Below are 12,267 nucleotides of genomic sequence, written 5' to 3'. Positions count from 1 at the left end.
ATTAAATTGAATTAAACTGAATTAAACTGAATTAAATTGAAATAAACTGAATTAAACTGAATTAAATTGAAATAAACTGAATTAAATTGAATTAAATTGAATTAAATTGAATTAAATTGAAATAAATTGAATTAAACTGAATTAAATTGAAATAAATTGAATTAAATTGAAATAAATTGAATTAAATTGAAATAAATTGAATTAAATTGAATTAAATTCCCAGGGAATTCCCGGCATTCCCAACTCCTCAAATTCCCGAAGAATCCCCCTCGGCTCCGCCATTCCCGAGGAATCCACCCGGGAAAATCCGGGATTTTCTGGGAATTTCTTCCCAAATTCTGGTTTTTTTCCTGGGAATTTTCCAAGATTTCCCAATTTTTCCTCCATTCCCAACTTTTCCTTCCATTTCCGTCCATTTTTCCATCAAAACCACCGCAAGTTCCCGATTTTTCCCATCAAACCATTCCCAATTTTCCACCAAAATTCCCAAATTCCCGCCTCGACTCCCCAAGGCTGAAAATTCCACCAAAAACCTTTGGAATTTCATCCCAAAAGGGAAAAAAATCTGGGAAGAATTCGGATTTTCCGCTGGGAAAATTCCCAAAAAAATGAAGAATTCCAGGATTTTTTTTTTTTTTTTTTGCTGTTTGGAATTCCCGATTTTTTATCCCAAAAAAAAAAAAAACAACCCCCAAAAATCCCGGGAAAAATTCGGAATTTACCTGGAATTTCCGGCGGCGAGAGACTCATGGGAAATCCAAAAACTTGGGGAATTCCGGAGCCGGGAATTCCATGGGAATCTCAATTCCCGAATCCTGGAAAAAAGGGAAAAATTCGGGATCATTTTGGGAATTTTTTCCTCACGGAATTCCGGGATTTTCCGTCTCAATCCCAAAAAAAATTCCGAGAAAAAAAAAAAAGTGGGAATTAAAATTTTTTGGGGGATTTTGCTCGTTCTGGATGGAAAAAAAATCCCGGGAAATCAGAAATTCCTGGAAAAATGGGTGGGGTTAAAGGAATTTCCTCCTTTTTTTTTATTTCCAGGAAAATCCCTGGAATTCCTCGGTTTTGCCCAAAAATTCCTGGATTTGTTCAATTTTTCCATGAAAATTCCAAGACTTCTCCATTTTTCCATAAAAATTCCTGAATTTTTTCAGTTTTTCCATGAAAATTCCCAAATTTTCTCCATTTTTCCAGGAAAATTCCCAAATTTTCTCCATTTTTCCATGAAAATTCCTGGATTTTTTCAGTTTTTCCATGAAAAATCCCCGATTTTCTTCATTTTTCCAGGAAAATCCTGGATTTGCTCCATTTTTCCATGAAAATTCCTGGATTATCTCAATTTTTCCAAGAAAATTCCAAGATTTCTCCATTTCTCCAGGAAAATCCCAGATTTTCTCCATTTTTCCATGAAAATTCCTGGATTATCTCAATTTTTCCATGAAAATTCCAAGACTTCTCCATTTTTCCATAAAAATTCCTGAATTTTTTCAGTTTTTCCATGAAAATTCCTGGATTTTCTCCATTTTTCCATGAAAATTCCTGAATTTTCCTCCTTTTTTTCCAAGAAAAATCCCAGATTTTCTCCAGTTTTCCATGAAAATTCCTGAATTTTTTCAGTTTTTCCATGAAAAATCCCCGATTTTCTTCATTTTTTCCAGGAAAATCCCGGATTTGCTCCATTTTTCCATAAAAATTCCTGGATTTTCTCCATTTTTCCATGAAAATTCCTGAATTTTCCTCCTTTTTTTCCAAGAAAAATCCCAGATTTTCTCCAGTTTTCCATGAAAATTCCTGAATTTTCTCCATTTTTCCATGAAAATTCCCAAATCTTCTCCATTTTTCCATAAAAATTCCTGGATTTTCTCAATTTTTCCAGGAAAGTCCCAGATTTTCTCCATTTTTCCATGAAAAATCCAAGATTTCCCCATTTTTCCATAAAATTTCCTGGATTTTCTCCATTTTTCCATGAAAATTCCCAAATTTTCCTCCTTTTTTGCAAGAAAAATCCCAGATTTTCTCCATTTTTCCAAGAAAATTCCCAAATTTTCGCCATTTTTCCATGAAAATTCCTGAATTTTTTCAGTTTTTCCATGAAAAATCCCGGATTTGCTCCATTTTTCCAGAATAATCCCTGGATTTTCTCCATTTTTCAGGAAAATTCCTGGATTTGCTCAATTTTTCCAGGAAAATCTCTGGATTTTTTTTTCCCAGAAAAATTCCCTGAGCTTTCTCCATTTTTCCCTAAAAATTCCCAGATTTCCTCCAGTTTTCCACAAAAAATCCAGGAATTTCCTCCACTTTTCCTGGAATTTCCTCCATTTTTCCATAAAAATCCTGGAATTTTTCCCATTTTTCCATGAAAATCCTGGAATTTCCTCCACTTTTCCCAAAGAATCCCGGAATTTCCCTCATTTTTCCTGGAATTTCCTCCATTTCCACCCTAATTTCAGGAATTTTCCTCATTTTTCCCAAAAAATCCTGGAATTTCTTCCATTTTTCCATGGAAATCCAGGAAATTCCTCCACTTTTCCTGCATTTTCCTCCATTTTTCCCTAAAAAACCTGGAATTTTTCCCATTTTTCCACACAAAACCTGGAATTTCTTCCATTTTTCCCTAAAAATACTGGATTTTTTCCCCATTTTTCCCTAAAAATCCTGGAATTTTCCTCATTTTTCCCAAAAAATCCTGGAATTTCTTCCATTTTTCCATGAAAATCCAGGAAATTCCTCCACTTTTCCTGGAATTTTCCCCATTTTTCCTCTAAAAATCCCTGGATTTTCCCCATTTTTCCTGGAATTTCTTCAATTTTCCCTAAAAATCCAGGATTTCCCCCCATTTTTCCCTAAAAATCCTGGAATTTCCTCCACTTTTCCTGGAATTTTCCCCATTTTTCCCTAAAAATCCTGGAATTTTCCCCATTTTTCCCTAAAAATCCTGGAATTTTCCCCATTTTTCCCTAAAAATCCTGGAATTTACTCCACTTTTCCTGGATTTTTCCCCATTTTCCAACGAAAATCCTGGAATTTTCTCCTTTTTTCCATGAAAATCCCTGGATTTTCCCCATTTTTCCTGGAATTTCTTCAATTTTCCATAAAAATCCTGGATTTTCACCCATTTTTCCATGAAAATCCTGGAATTTCCTCCATTTTCCCAAAAAAAATCCCTGAATTTTCTCCATTTTTCCACAAAAAAATCCTGGATTTTCCCTATTTTTCCCTAAAAATTCTGGAATTTCCTCCACTTTTCCTGGAATTTCCTCATTTTTCCACAAAAATCCTGGAATTTTCTCCATTTTTCGTGGAATTTTCTCCATTTTTCCATGAAAATCCCTGGATTTTCCCCATTTTTCCTGGAATTTCTTCAATTTTCCATAAAAATCCTGGAATTTTTCCCATTTTTCCATGAAAATCCTGGAATTTCCTCCACTTTTCCCAAAAAATCCCTGAATTTTCTCCATTTTTCCATAAAAAAATTTGGGAATTCTGGGAAATTTAAGGAGGAAAAGTTAGGGGATTCTGGGGAATTTTAAGGAAAATTTGGGAATTCTGGGAATTTGAGGCTGGAAAAGCGGAAAATTCAGGGAATTGAGGGTGGAGAAGGGAAAATTTTGGGATTTTTGGGAATTTAAGGGCAGGGAAAGGGAATTTTTGGGAATTCCAGGAATTTGAGGCCTGAAAAAGGGGAAAATTCAGGGAATTGTGGGAATTTGAGGGCAAAGGAGGGAAAAATTTGGGAATTCTGGGAATTTGAGGGCTGGAAAAGGAAAAAAATTGGGAATTCTGGGAATTTGAGGGCTGGAAAAAGGGAAATTCAGGGAATTGTGGGAAATTGAGGGTGGAGAAGGGAAAATTTTGGGAATTCTGGGAAATTTAAGGGAGGGAAAATTGGGAATTGTGGGGAAATGAGGGGGGAGAAGGGAAAAAATGGGGAATTCTGGGAAATCGAGGCCTGGAAAGGGGAAATTTGGGGAATTCTGGGAAATTGAGGGGGGAGAAGGGGAAAATCCAGGGAATTCTGGGAAATCGAGGCCTGGGAAAAGGGAAAATTCGGGAATTGTGGGAATTGGAGGACAGGGAAAGGGGAAAAATTCGGGAATTGTGGGAATTGGAGGACAGGGAAAGGGGAAAAATTCGGGAATTGTGGGAATTGGAGGACAGGGAAAGGGGAAAAATTTGGGAATTGTGGGAAGCTGAGGGCACCGAGCCCCCTCGGAGGAGCCGTTCCCGATGGACCCGGCCGGGGAACGGCGCTGCCGGGGGATCCAGGGGGGTCCAGGGGGATCCAGAGGGATCCAAAGTGATCCAGAGGGGCCCAAAAGGATCCCGAGGGATCCAAGGGGATCCAGAGGGATCCAGGGGGGGTCCAGGGGGGTCCAGGGGGATCCGAAGTGATCCAGAGGGATCCAGGGGGATCCAGGGGAATCCAGAGGGACCCAAAAGGATCCAGAGGGATCCGAAGCGATCCAAGCGGATCCAGGGGGATCCAGAGGGACCCAGAGGGGCCCAAAAGGATCCCGAGGGATCCAAAGTGATCCAGGGGGACCCAGAGGGATCCAGGGGGGGTCCAGAAGGATCCAGAGGGGCCCAAAATTATCCAAAGGGATCCAGGGGGGGTCCACAGGGATCCAGAGAGATCCAAAAGGATCCAAAGTGATCCAGGGGGATCCACAGGGGCCCAAAATGATCCAAAGTGATCCAGAGGGATCCAGGGGGGTCCAGGGGGACCCAGAGGGATCCAGAGGGGCCCAAAAGGATCCAGAGGGATCCAAAGTGATCCAGGGGGACCCAGAGGGATCCAGAGGGGCCCAAAAGGATCCAGAGGGATCCAAAGTGATCCAGGGGGACCCAGAGGGATCCAGGGGGGTCCAGAAGGCTCCAGAGGGATCCAAAAGGATCCAAAGTGATCCAGGGGGATCCAGAGGGATCCAACGGGATCCCGAGGGACCCAAAATTATCCAAAGGGATCCAGGGGGATCCAGAGGGGCCCAAAAGGACCCAGAGGAATCCGGAGGGATCCAGAGGGATCCCAAGGCCCCGGCAGGGAGGAACCGGAGCCTCTCGAGGTCATTTTGGGGAACACCGGCCCCGCTCCCTCCAGCCCGGCCGGGGCCGTTTGCAGAGCGGGAATAAAAAAAAAAATCTAAAAACAATTAAAAAAGCAATAAACGGATGGATTAAAAAATGGAAACGATCGAAAGCAGGAGCGAGGGGAGGGGAGGGGAGGGGAGGGGAGGAGGAGGAGGAGGAGAAGGAGGAGGAAAGGCAGGGAAGGAGGGAGGGGAGGGAGGAGAGGTCGGAGCGAGTTTGGCCCTGAACTTGGCGGCGCGGCCGGGCCGGGGGCGGCAGCGGCAGCGGGAGCGGGAGCGGGGACCCCGCGGGGGCGGCGATGGCGGCGGAGCTCGGGGAGGGATCGCAGCTCGCAGCTCGGGGAGGGATCGGAGCTCGGAGCTCGGAGCTCGGGGAGGGATCGGAGCTCGCAGCTCGGAGCTCGGGGAGGGATCGGAGCTCGGAGCTCGGAGCTCGGGGAGGGATCGGAGCTCGCAGCTCGGAGCTCGGGGAGGGATCGGAGCTCGCAGCTCGGAGCTCGGGGAGGGATCGGAGCTCGGGGAGGGATCGGAGCTCGGAGCTCGGAGCTCGGGGAGGGATCGGAGCTCGGGGAGGGATCGGAGCTCGGGGAGGGATCGGAGCTCGGGGAGGGATCGGAGCTCGGGGAGGGATCGGAGCTCGGAGCTCGGGGAGGGATCGGAGCTCGGGGAGGGATCGGAGCTCGGAGCTCGGGGAGGGGAGCTGGGGGACAGGACAGGGCCGGAGCTCGGAGCTCCGGGAGGGGACGGAGCTCGGGGAGGGGAGAGCACAGGGCCGGAGCTCGGGAAGAGGAGCTCGGGGAGGGGACAGGGCCGGAGCTCAGGGGCAGAGCACAGGGCAGAGCTCGGGGAGGGGACAGGGCCGGAGCTCGGGGAGAGGAGCTCGGGGAGGGGACAGGGCCGGAGCTCAGGGCCAGAGCACAGGGCAGAGCTCGGGGAGGGGACAGGGCCAGAGCTCGGGGAGAGGAGCTCGGGGAGGGGACAGGGCCGGAGCTCAGGGCCAGAGCTCGGGGAGAGGACAGGGCCGGGTCCGGAGCTCGGGGAGGGGAGCTCGGGGAGGAGGCCGGAGCTCAGGACCAGAGCTCGGGGCCGGAGCCGGAGCGGGGCCGGAGCTCGGAGAGGGGATCTCGGGGAGGAGGCCGGAGCTCGGAGAGGGGAGCTCGGCGAGGGGCCTGAGCTCGGTGAGGGGAGCTCGGTGAGGAGGCCGGAGCTCGGGGAGAGGGGAGCTGGGTGAGGGGAGCTCGGGGAGGAGGCCGGAGCTCGATTAGGGGTGCTCGGGGAGGGGGCTGGAGCTCAGTGAGGGGGCCGGAGCTCGGTGAGGGGACAGGCCCGGACCTCGGGGCCGGAGCTCAGTGAGGGGCCTGAGTTCGGTGAGGGGAGCTCTGTGAGGAGGCCGGAGCTCGGAGAGGGGAGCTCGGAGAGGAGGCCGGAGCTCGGAGAGGGGAGCTCGGTGAGGGGATCTCGGCGAGGGGATCTCGGCGAGGAGGCCGGAGCTCGGTGCGGGGAGCTCCGTGCGTGGGCTGGAGCTCCGTGAGGGGGCCGGAGCTCGAGGAGGGAACGCAGCCGAAGCCGGAGAGGGAGGAGGCGCCGCCATGGCCGGGCGAGCTCGGCGCTCGGCCCCGTGACAGCTCCGTGAGGCGCGGGCCCGGCTCCGCCCGCGGGCCCCGCTCGCTGCCGCCGCCGCTGCCGCACTCACCTGCAGCCGAGGCCGCGGCGCTCCGCGCTCCGCGGCCGCTCCGAGGCACCGCGGGGCTGTCGGCGGGGCAGGCGGCCCCGCTGCCGCTCAGGGCTGGCCCCGGGCCGGCCGGGGCCCCCGGGCTGCGCGGAGGCTGCGGGGCTCCGGCTCGGGCTGGCCGCGATCCGCCCTCCTCCCGGCGGGACGGGGCGGAGCTCGGCATGGAGGGAGGACGGGGAGGGGAGGTGGGGATGGGAAGGGGGGAGGGAGGGAAGGAGCTTCCTCCTCCTGCTGCTGCTGCTGCTGCTGCTCTTCCTCCTCCTCCTCTTCCTCCTCTTCCTCCTCCTCCGCTTGCCGAGGTCTCGGAGCTGCTCCGCGCCGCCGCCGCCGCCGCCGCCATCTTCGGCCGCCAGCCCCGGGCTGGGGAACGGGAAAAAAGGGAAAAAAGGGGAAAAAATGGGAAAAGGGGAAAAAAAAGGGAAAAGGGAACGGGAAGGGATGGAGGGAAGGGAAGGTGCGGGAAGGTGCGGGAAGGTGCGGGAAGGTGCGGGAAGGTGCGGGAAGGGAAGGGAAGGGAAGGGAAGGGAAGGGAAGGGAAGGTGCGGGAAGGTGCGGGAAGGGAAGGGAAGGGAAGGGAAGGGAAGGGAAGGGAAGGGAAGGGAAGGGAAGGGAAGGGAAGGGAAGGGATTCCGGGAAGAGATTTATGGATGGGATTTAGGGATGGGATTTTGGGAAGGGATTTTGGGATGGGAATTCCCTTTTCCTTCTCCCTGTCCCCATCCCGAGCTCGCTCCCGGCGCTGCCCCGGCCAGGCCCGAGTTGGATCCTGAAATTCTGGGATTTGGGAATGATCCCCGTGGGATTCCTGGAGCTTCCAACCCCATCCCGACCCTGCCAACTTTTCCTTGGGTGCTCCCAGGGATTCTCTGGGAATTCCTTCCCAAATTTCTCCCCAATTCCCAGGGAATTCTCTCCATTCCCAGCCTGGGGTTGGATCCAGCCCCATCCCAAGGGAAGGGATTTTGGGAATTCCCTGGGAATTGGGGACTGCAGGAAGGGTCTCCCTATCCCAGAATTCCATAAAAATCCCTTGGGATGGATCCTGAGCCTCCCGGATCCCGGAATGACTTCAATAATTCCCAAATAATTTCTGAATAATTCCCAAATAATTCCCAAAAAATTCAAAAATAATTCCTGAATAATTCCAGAATATTTTCCCAGTAATTCCCAAATAATTCCCCAATAATTCCAAAAAAAATCCCAAATAACTCCTGAGTAATTACCAAATAATTCCCGAATAATTCCCAAATAATTTCAGGTTCATTCCGGATCCAATCCCAGGCTGGGAATGGAGGGAATTCCCTGGGAAAACGGGGAGGGATTTGGGATTTGGGAAGGAATTCCTGGGGTATCCCAAAAAAAAACCCCAAATCCCAGAAAATCCCCGGATTTCCTTTCCAGGGATTCAGGTTGGGATTAGTGGGAATGGGATGGGATTGGGAACCCATGGATCCCATCCCAAGGAATTCCGGGATTCCATCCCGAGGGATTTTTATGGAATTCAGGGAAAGGAAATCCAGGGATTTTCTGGGATTTGGGGTTTTTTTTGGAATACCCCAGGAATTCCTTCCCAAATTCCCGTTTTCCCAGGGAATTCCCTCCATTCCCAGCCTGGGATTGGATCCGGAACGAACCTGGAATTATTCTGGAATCAGCCAGGAATTGTTTGGGAATTACTGGGGAATTATTTGGGAATTATTCTGGAATTATTGGGGAATTATTTGGGAATTATTCTGGAATTTTTCAGGGATTATTCTGGAACCATTTGGGAAATTTTTCTGGAATTATTCTGGAATTATTGGGGAATTATTCTGGAATTATTTGGGAATTACTGAAGCCATTCCGGGATCCAGGAGGCTCAGGATCCATCCCAAGGGATTTTTATGGAATTCTGGGATAGGGAGACCCTTCCTGGAGTCCCCAATTCCCAGGGAATTCCCAAAATCCCTTCCCTTGGGATGGGGCTGGATCCAACCCCAGGCTGGGAATGGAGGGGATTCCCTGGGAATTGGGGAGAAATTTGGGAAAGAATTCCCAGAAAATCCCTGGGAGCTTCCAAGGAATTTCGGGAATCTCAGGATTAATTCCCAGCACATGAAAAAAAAATTCTGATTTTTCCCTTTTTTTTTTTTTTTTTCCCAATCCCGATTTTTTTTTCCAGGATTTTTTTTTTTTTTTTCCCCCGGAAAATTCCATGGAAAGTTTTGGTGGAAAAGCAGGGATTGGATGGGAGGGAGCCGGGATTGTGCTGCCCTCTGCAGAGATTCCCGATGGATTCACGGGCGGGGAGCGGGAAAACAACGGGAAAATAACGGGAAAACAACAGGAAAAACAATGGGGAAAAAAATGGGAAAAAATGGGAAAAACAACAGGAAAAAAATGGAAAAAACAACGGGAAAAAATGGGAAAAACAACGGGAAAAATGGGAAAAACAACGGGAAAATAACAGGAAAAACAACGGGAAAAAAAATGGGAAAAAACAAGAAAAAATGTGAAAAACAACGGGAAAAAAAACAGGAAAAAAATGGGAAAAGCAACGGGAAAAACAACAGGAAAAAATGGGAAAAACAATGGGAAAAAATGGGAAAAACAACAGGAAAAAAATGGGAAAAACAACGGGAAAAACAACAGGAAAAAAATGGAAAAAACAACGGGAAAAAATGGGAAAAACAACGGGAAAAATGGGAAAAACAACGGGAAAATAACAGGAAAAACAACGGGAAAAAAAATGGGAAAAAACAAGAAAAAATGTGAAAAACAACGGGAAAAAACAGGAAAAAATGGGAAAAGCAACGGGAAAAACAACAGGAAAAAATGGGAAAAACAATGGGAAAAAATGGGAAAAACAATGGGAAAAAATGGGAAAAAACAGGAAAAGATGGGGAAAAAATCGGGAAAAAACGGGAAAAACCGGGAAAAACAACGGGAAAAAACAGGAAAAAATGGGAAAAATTGGGAAAAGCAACGGGAAAAACAACAGGAATAAAATGGGAAAAACAACGGGAAAAAATGGGAAAAACAACAGGAAAAAAATGGAAAAAACAACGGGAAAAAATGGGAAAAACAACGGGAAAAAATGGGAAAAGCAACAGGAAAAAAATGGAAAAAACAATGGGAAAAAATGGGAAAAACAACGGGAAAAACGGGAAAAACAACGGGAAAATAACAGGAAAAACAACGGGGAAAAAAATGGGAAAAAACAAAAAATGTGAAAAACAACGGGAAAAAACAGGAAAAAATGGGAAAAGCAACGGGAAAAACAACAGGAAAAAATGGGAAAAACAATGGGAAAAAATGGGAAAAACAACGGGAAAAAATGGGAAAAATAACAGGAAAAATGGGAAAAACAACAGGAGAAATAATGGGAAAAATAACAGGAAAAATGGGAAAAAAAAAAACGGGGAAAAAAATGGGAAAAAAAACCGGGAAAAAACAACGTGAAAAAACAACGGGAAAAAATGGGAAAAAATTGGGAAAAGCAACGGGAAAAACAACAGGAATAAAATGGGAAAAACAACGGGAAAAAATGGGAAAAACAACGGGAAAATAACGGGAAAAACAACGGGGAAAAAAAACAGGAAAAAATGGGAAAAGCAACGGGAAAAACAACAGGAAAAAATGGAAAAACAACGGGAAAAAATGGGAAAAACAATGGGAAAAAATGGGAAAAGCAACGGGAAAAAAATGGGAAAAACAATGGGAAAAAATGGGAAAAAACAGGAAAAGATGGGGAAAAAAACGGGAAAAAACGGGAAAAAACAACGGGAAAAACAACAGGAAAAAATGGGAAAAACAATGGGAAAAAATGGGAAAAGCAACGGGAAAAACAACAGGAAAAAAATGGGAAAAACAACGGGAAAAAAATGGGAAAAACGACGGGAAAAAATGGGAAAAACAACGGGAAAAAACAGGAAAAAATGGGAAAAGCAACGGGAAAAACAACAGGAAAAAATGGGAAAAACAACGGGAAAAAACAGGAAAAAATGGGAAAAGCAACGGGAAAAACAACAGGAAAAAATGGGAAAAACAACGGGAAAAAAATGGGAAAAACAATGGGAAAAAATGGGAAAAACAACGGGAAAAAAATGGGAAAAACAATGGGAAAAAATGGGAAAAACAACGGGAAAAAAATGGGAAAAACAATGGGAAAAAATGGGAAAAACAACGGGAAAAATGGGAAAAACAACAGGGAAAAAATGGGAAAAAACAGGAAAAAATGGGAAAAAAAACGGGAAAAAAAGGGAAAAACTGGGAAAAACAACGTGAAAAAACAGGAAAAAATGGGAAAAATTGGGAAAAGCAACGGGAAAAACAACAGGAATAAAATGGGAAAAACAACGGGAAAAAATGGGAAAAACAACGGGAAAATAACGGGAAAAACAACGGGGAAAAAAATGGGAAAAAACAAAAAATGTGAAAAACAACGGGAAAAAACAGGAAAAAATGGGAAAAGCAACGGGAAAAACAACAGGAAAAAAATGGGAAAAACAACGGGAAAAAATGGGAAAAACAACAGGAAAAAAATGGGAAAAACAACGGGAAAAAATGGGAAAAACAACGGGAAAATAACGGGAAAAACAATGGGGAAAAAAATGGGAAAAAACAGGAAAAAATGTGAAAAACAACAGGAAAAAAATGGGAAAAACAACGGGAAAAAATGGGAAAAACAACGGGAAAAAATGGGAAAAACAACGTGAAAAAATGGGAAAAACAACAGGAAAAAATGGGAAAAACAACGGGAAAAAATGGGAAAAACAACGGGAAAAAAATGGGAAAAACAACGGGGGAAAACGGGAAAAACAACAGGAAAGCAATGGGAAAAACAACAGGGAAAAAATTGGAAAAATCAGGAAAAAATGGGAAAAACAACAGGAAAAAAATGGGAAAAACAACGGGAAAAAATGGGAAAAACAACGGGAAAAATATGGGAAAGGAAAATGGGAAAAGAGATGGAAAAGGAGAAGGGATTTAGGGAAGGAAATCAGGGAATGGATTTAGAGAAGGGATTTGGGGAGGAAATCTGGGAGGGGTTTGGGAAAAGGGATTTAGGGAAAGGAAGAGGAGAAGGGATTTGGGAAGGAATTTAGGGAAGGAAATCTGGGAAGGGATTCAGGAAAAGGAATCTGGGAAGGGATTTGGGATGGGATTGGAGAGGGAAATCTGGGAATAGATTTGGGAAGGAAATCTGGGAAGGAATTTAGGGAATGGAATCCGAGCCAGGGAAGGATCCGGGCCGGAGCAGGAGCCGGGATGGACGGGGATCCCTGGGAAGGATCCGGGACAGAGCGGGATCGCGGATGGAGGAGGGAGCAGGGGAGAGACGGGAATTTGGGATGGACGGGAATTTGGGATGGATGGGAATTTGGGATGAATGGGAATTTGGGATGGATGGGAATGTGGGATGGATGGGAATGTGGGCCAGGCCGGGATCCGGGAGATCTGGGA

The 12,267-nt window shown here is 46.5% G+C and overlaps 1 protein-coding gene across 3 annotated transcripts in view; it reads right to left on the bottom strand.

The window, feature by feature from the left end:
- The window catches only part of NCOA1 (nuclear receptor coactivator 1), a 75,816-nt gene extending 68,905 nt beyond the window's left edge, over positions 1–6,911 (bottom strand). For 2 of the 3 annotated variants that reach the window (XM_088053820.1, XM_088053822.1), the window contains exons 1-2: positions 6,784–6,911; positions 723–815 (exon numbers count right to left, since the gene is read on the bottom strand). The gene's annotated coding sequence lies outside the window, so the exon portion shown is untranslated. The remainder of the gene's footprint in view (positions 1–722; positions 816–6,783) is intronic. The other variant, XM_088053821.1, reaches the window with a different exon arrangement.
- Positions 6,912–12,267: the final 5,356 nt, after the last annotated feature.

The sequence above is a fragment of the Pseudopodoces humilis genome, chromosome 3 (assembly GCF_049639895.1).
Source record: "Pseudopodoces humilis isolate 2021_Gansu_Grassland_sample_001 chromosome 3, ASM4963989v1, whole genome shotgun sequence".
Classification (NCBI taxonomy): domain Eukaryota; kingdom Metazoa; phylum Chordata; class Aves; order Passeriformes; family Paridae; genus Pseudopodoces; species Pseudopodoces humilis.
The sequence above is the reverse complement of the archived record's forward strand: the minus strand, read 5'-3'. Positions and strand labels throughout refer to the sequence as shown.